General features: G+C 33.5%; 1 pseudogene; it reads left to right on the forward strand.

The window, feature by feature from the left end:
- The window catches only part of LOC131956030 (sodium-coupled neutral amino acid transporter 7-like), an 11,096-nt pseudogene extending 3,849 nt beyond the window's left edge, over positions 1-7,247 (forward strand).
- Positions 7,248-7,504: the final 257 nt, after the last annotated feature.

The following is a 7,504-nucleotide window of genomic DNA, read 5'->3' on the forward strand; positions in this document are numbered from 1 at the left end:
TTACAATGAGCCGCATAAACAAACAAAAGCCTAGTCATTCGGTACACCACCACTAGTAATACTAGTATAATTGTAGCCTACTAAAATGTTATGACAAGTCTACACTGCAGTGTAAAGTTCATAAATAGAAGTGAGCTCAATGTGTTTAGGATAGTCGAAGTGGCCTACTGTTTCCTGTTTATGGATTAAAATTTACCATATTGATCTATACTATATGCAGAAGTCTTTAGTATGGACTATTACTAGTCTACAGGTATACATTACGTAAATACTAGTTATTGCAGGCACAACAGTTTATTCCAGTAAATATAACTAACAAATTAAATCTTACTAATAAAACAAGGTTTTGGCATACAAATGAAGTATACTAAACCTAGTAAACGAGCCTGCAACTGCTACCTTTATTCTTGTTATTCTTTTACTACTAGAAATCAACATGTAATTACAATATTTCTTAGGTAAACCATATGCTAACCTTCTTATACATGTATAAATATCATTTTTTGAGTACATTTCGATAATTAATTATCAAAAAAAGATTTATGTCACTCCACATAAAAAATCTGCCATTTCCTAAAAATCCTTAAAAAATGACCGTGTGCCCTGACGGTACTTATAAGTCGACTTGTAAACATCGATCTAATACAAAAACAATTTGATTAAAATTGTATAACTAGAAGTTGAACAAGTTTGCCTGACTATTGGAGATGCCAATAAAAAATATTTGGGGATGAAAACTTTAAGAATAAGGTAATACAAAGGGAAATCAGGAACGTGTGTGAGAACGTTACAGAACAATTGTAAACTACCGATACAGCAAGACATTGAAATTGGCGCCACACCAAAAATTTTCAAAATACATCGATCCCTCCAACCACCGGTGACTCAGGGAAGATAATACTATAAATTACATCAATAATTTTTAAAATTCGTATTAAATTAAAAATAATACAGGCACCTAATTAAAGTGGTACTTATAAGTACCGTCAGTAGATAAAGGGTTAAAATGTTATTTTCAGGTTTTGCTCGTGTTTGTCGTGTTGACAATACTCACTATAGCGTACTGTTCGGATACAAAAGGCTCCAGCACTTATCAATGTGTGGTTTTCTCCATCTGTGGTCCTAAAGCCCAGCTTGCTTGTGCGGTCTGTGTTTTACTGTACTGCGCTGGATTATGTGTCACGTGTCTGATTATAATTGGCGACCAATGGGAAATTTGTGAGTTCTGCAAAACTATTAGATGTATGCCACGTTATGGGGGATTTGGTTAAAAGTCATGTATTTATAACGTGTGTAGGATTGGGTTTAAAAATTAATCCATACTTTCTTGTTTGGGTTGTGACATTTAAATTTAAAACTTATTGTAACTCATAAAAGTAGATTATGTTAAATAATTTATAATAAAAACATTAGATAGTGGCTATGAAAAGTAAATTTGCATAAATCATTTTTATCTACAATGAAAACACATAAAACATATACAAATTTAAGCACTGTTTCTTTGAGAGATTAAAAAAAATGTAATACTTGCCTCAACTATGGGAGATATAAATAATCGAAAAATATACAACTTACAGTAATACAAGAAGAATATACTATGTTAATCTAATTTAGACGTTAATTTTCCAGTTTTCTTTAAAGTAGCAGAGAATATTTTCTGTAAAACCAGGCCATTCTACATGACAAGAGCTTTCGTTATTTCATCCACTTCGATAGCCTTCATACTGCCGTTGTGTTTTCCAAAAAGAATAGATTTTTTAAGCTACGTTAGGTAAGAGCAGTATAAAATACATCAGAGCTTTTTATTGTTACCTTTTTAGATACAGAGTACAGATGGATTGTTTTAATCGTGCTAAATAATTTACATATTTAAAAAAAAAGTTTGTGTCGATTTACAGCTCCGTTCTTTATCGTGTACGAAATATAAAGAATGTTTATTAATCTTGTAAATATGAATATTTTGAAGTATTATAAAATGAAATTGAAATGGAATTTAAATTTTGACGTATTACATTGTATTAGATCAGGAAAAAACTTGATTTGTATTTTTTTTAGTTTGTATGTGAACATGGGTAACATGTTTCACATTTCAATAAAAGGATAAACTTAGGCTCTAGAGGTGCAAAACATTATCCCTTAAATGCATGCCTTTTTAAAAATGCTTGAAAATTATTTTTTTTATATTGTTTTGATGGGTATATGAAGAGTAAAGTCAAGTAAAAAATATTTTTAGTTTAAACATGTTCTTTAATTAAAAATCGTAATGTTTCATGTCTGCAACATTATGTAGTAAGGTGATACTTTTTAAGACAGTTGTTGATCTTTTTACAACAAAGATAAATGTTGCACTTTTGGCAAACTGTTTGAGCTTGGTGTGAATTTGCACCTGTCATTGCACTATTCCACGAGACTTAGTGTCCACACTGGTCCAGGAGATCAAGGTTCTACACTGGTCAAGGAGATCTACGGACAACACTGGTCCTGGAGATTGATGGTCCACTCTGGTCCTGAAGATTCAGGGTTCACACTTGTCCGGGATATCCAGGGTCTACACTGGTCTAGGATATCCAGGGTCCACATAGGTCCAGGACATCCAGGGTCCACACTGGTCCAGGATATCCATGAAGATACTCTAGACCACCAAAAGCATCTACTTCATATTATTCTTCACCTTGATGCACCTTTGATTTCATAATGATTATGCTGAAACTATAAGAAAAACATGGGACTATATAATCACCAATGCTGATGTATAAAGTAAAAAAAAAATAGTGCAAAAGTAGGTCAACATGCAAAAGTAGGCATAACGTTGCAGTACTGCAAGCAACGTTTTGTGAAGATTTATAAATAAATTATGAACTGATTTTCAAAACAACACATACAATATGTAATACATACATTAGGTAGTCAGAAACACATTTTTTTTTTAAATTCGAAAACCAGTTTATTCGACTTTGATGAACTATGAAACGCCAACCAAAAATGCTAAGATAAAAAACCTTGCGACCATGCACACATTTGAGATCGGCTTGGCAGTAAAACAAATCTTGGTCACTTAGACATGAGAAAGCTGTAGGTTAACATTGTAGCAATCAAACAACGCAATGCACACAAACATGTTTAGGCTAATATTTTATGGAAAGGTAACTGGTATGTTGCAGATCTGTAGCGGTATGCACTTAAGGGTTAAGGTTAGATAGCTAAAATGTGACAGTACCAAATTAAGAAGTATACTTTTTTAGTGTAAAATAGAACTTCTATCGAAAATATGAGTATCTTGTATCTTTTTAAATATATATATATATATATATATATATATATATATATATATATATATATATATATATATATATATATATATATATATATACATTTTTCTATGAATGCTTTTTTTGTGTTTAATTTTCAATTTTAGCTTCATCGGAGTTGCTGGAATGCTGTATGTGGCCGGGCTGGTCACAATAAAATATTTTCTACCTTATGGCAATCATGGAAACGTTATAAATGTGTAGGCCTCAGTTAATAATATTATCTTTCTCTACACTATTATCCTTTTCGATATTAGTGCTTAAGTAATGCTCCTTAACTTTGTACTTTTAGTCCAAATTTTTGTTTGGCCTGTTCAATCTCTGCAATTTCAAATCTAAGGGTTAAAATTTTAATCGGGTTGATAGGGAGTGTTACGGGTCATTTGAGGTCAGGTTAGAATAGGTTAGAATAGCCTTAAACTTAGGGGGGGAGTGCGTTTATGAGTTGAGTTCACCATACTGTGTAGTAGCACCCGTGTGTTATATCTTATAATCCCAAGGTCGAATGCGGGTATAAAAAGGTAGAGTGAACGATTGTGGGGGGGGGGGGGGGTGGTCAACGAGTTAGTTGGTAGCGGTTAGGACGAGGGCTACTCTGGAATATGAATATTTGAGACCGAATAAAAGTAGTGAACGTAGTCACGAAGAGTTGTATATCTGAATCCAACCCGGACGTAACAGGGAGTATGTAAGAAGTTTTTCATACAACAAACTGTTCTAGACCTTTGTCCTTATAAACATGCATGTGTGTTAGTGCTATAATAAACTGGAAACATGCATGTGTGTTAGTGCTGTAATAAACTGGAATCATGCATGTGTGTTAGTGCTATAATAAACTGGAATCATGCATGTGTGTTAGTGCTATAATAAACTGGAATCATGCATGTGTGTTAGTGCTATAATACATTTGAAACATGCAGGTGTTTCCATTTTCAGGCCACATTCTTGGATCGATGTGTTTGTTGCACTTCCAGAAATCTGCTTTTCTTATGAGGTGAGTTTAATATTAGTGTTGTAGATTGTTTTTACAAGTAAATATAGATCTCATTAAGTTTATTTAGGTCATTTTCGTATGCTATTTCTATGTAACCTACTAATAATGTTTTGGCCATATTTATATTCTTATCACACTGTACACCAGTAATACTATATTTGTAGTTGTTTTGATATCATATATAAAATAATAGATCTTTATACAAAATAAATTCATATTATAATGAAATATGTTTAAAACGTTTTATTTTCTAAAAAAATTTTAGTTATTCAAGCTTTACTTTATAATTAATATAACTTTCTATAGGCAGATTACAGAATTACATGTAATTCCTCCTATACATTATTATCGCAATAGATATTTTCGTTCTATATGTCAGTTTCATATTGAGATCATCCCCATCTACTCCTGCATGGAAAAACGTAATATAAGAGAGCTCACTAAAGTATTGACACTTGCCATGATATTGTGTGTCATAATTAACTCTTTCACGGCTACTCTGGGCTATCTACAGGTTAGCACGAATTTGTTTCTCGTCGTGTCGTTAATTGTTTTAATGTTTGTGATACCTTTTGTTCTTTTATTGATGTCGTGATTACCTGTCGCGTATTTTTGAGATCAATGAAGAAAGTTAATTCAAGGACACTTGTTATGAAAACTTTCAATAGTTGCTAATGGTGTACTTTTATAGACAAGACTTTGTGTTGTTTGGGCGGTTATAATAAAATATGTGCCCGAGCACATTTCGTTAACATAATGGCGCACGATTTTTCTTGAAATGGCACCTTAGACTACTTACACGGTTGGCCACTACATTCGATGAATAGACCGAGCCAGGGGTCGCACCCTGCGGTACTGTACAGGTGGCACTCAAAAGAACCTGCATTACCCCTCACACCTGATCGTCCAACACAATTATGTATACTTTACCATTGCGGAGGGTGATTAATATTCACGTTTGTCTTTTATACAGCACGCCTTGACAAGGCCCACACATCTGAAATCCTAGACAAATTTCCCCGTCATTTTCCCGTTAAATAAATGGAGCAGTCATACAAGGGACACAACTAGACGTTCAACAAACAGTAGCTAGACAAATGAAAAAAAAAGTTTTCTTTCCCCTTAAATGTATATGTTCTATGCGTATCACTCTACCTTGTATTTCATCCAGACTGGACAAAGCGTAAGGTGACCACGTGTTGGTCAAGCCCATTTTATGATCGGCCGCTAAGTCAGATGGCCAGATATCTGTACGCTGAAAATATTTACATCAAGTGTTTGTAGGGGGGAGGGGGATAAGTATGCAGGATGTTTGTGGAAAGGGTAAAAAAAATGTTTCACCGTCACAAAGTAGTTTCCTTTTCTATTCAAAGCTGTCTATCAATCTACACATAAAGAAATGCGCGTTTCTTGTTGAAATTATTTAGATAATATACAATATGTAATAAATGTGCATGTTAAAATTTTAGTTGGTTGGAATTATTAATTCTATCACCTACACTAGCATTTTACTTCATCATTTTATTTTCTATATTTATTTTATATGTAGGTGATATTATATCACCACCTTAAAAGTCTAGCTGAAAATACAATATAATCCCAATCTTTATAGTTTGGTGACATAATCGCCAATGACATACTGCTGTCATTTGATCCTACGGCTGAGGTTATTGTGGCTGTGGTTCTTGTTTCGGTGAAGTCGTACACCACTTACCCTATATTTTGCTTTTGTGGAAAGTAAGTATCTTGTTCATTTGGAAGTGGATAATATCGATGTTGATATTTAATGTGATTTACAAAATCATTTGGGTATGTGACTAAATTGTATCAGGTTTCGGAAGGTTTGCCACATGTTATTAATATGTTTTATTAAATTGGTTCTTAACTGTAAAATCCACTAGATATTGTAAAATCTGTTATTAATGTTTCTAGAAATTAACTAATTTATTTGGTAGGTACACTTTCCTACTTGACGGTCGATATGGAATCGAATTAGAGTTACTTGTTTCCGCAACGACTTCAGTTATTCGGCAGACTTATTTTTAAGCTAATGTGAGGTATCGAGTCGGTAAAGCTCATGGTTGCTAAACCTAAAGGTCTCGAGTTCGAACCCTCGGGGGCAAATGAGGCTCGATAGCTGGGTACAGCCACTCTACTAGGAGAAACAACTCCAAAATCAAACAACTGCTGCCTTGTAGTCGGTTCTTGACTGGACGTTTCTATGGAAGCCAATCCTAAAAGAAAAGCATGTTGAAATCGGAATCAAAGGTCTATAAGCCGCATAACAAGTTGACATGTATACAAAATTATGTTGGACGGAATCTCTTCCATAACTAAAATTAAAAACGAAGAAGAAACGAAAGTGAATGACTTCTGAGATGTTGTATTCTTCAGGTCAGCATTTGACACCGTGTGGGGACAATTCTGGAAAATGAGCCCTGATGACCTTTTGCACAAAGAAAAACCAAGACGTGTCATAATGACATTGGTGTGGTTCACCTTGACCCTGCTGTTGTCTATTTTCACACCCAACATTGGTATAGCCATACAGATCCTCGGGTCATTAGCTGCAGTTTTTATTTTTGTCTTCCCAGGTTAAACATTTTCCTTCATTGAAAACATTATTGTTTTAAATATGTTTTGAATATCAAATTACGAATATTATGTATCACATTTTAAAGATATTTTCGCATAATTTATTAAAAGTAAGAAATAAGGTGATACGTTAACTTCATTTCCTATTTTCAGGACTCTGCTTGCTAAAGACGATGCAGAATATAATTGAATCATGCTAGAAAAAAGATAAGAAGGTATACGCTTTAAAATGGATGGCCATCGTCTTCATTGTTGTTGGTGCATTTATCTTTGGGCTGACGCTAACGCAGACCCTGATGAAAGACATTTATGATGCAGAGCCAGATTTTTCCAAACTCTTTTGTGGCTAACCATAATATATAGTAAAACTACACATTCAGCTGCGTTTTTATTTACAGTTTACAAAGAGGACATATATTTCCAGCTTTAGTGACAATCAGGGTAATTTTAAAAGGTATAACAAAGTTTATTATAAGTTTTCAAACGCACTAGAAAAGTAAAAAAATAAAAACTTTCTTTCTAAATTGAAAGAATCTCCGTTACATAATTTAGCGAGGATTGATTTTAATAAAGAGATTGATATAGCTTTATATAGTGTCGATAACTC

Source organism: Physella acuta, unplaced genomic scaffold (genome assembly GCF_028476545.2).
Source record: "Physella acuta isolate Inbredline_101_S28 unplaced genomic scaffold, ASM2847654v3 ptg001123l, whole genome shotgun sequence".
In the NCBI taxonomy this organism is placed as follows: domain Eukaryota; kingdom Metazoa; phylum Mollusca; class Gastropoda; family Physidae; genus Physella; species Physella acuta.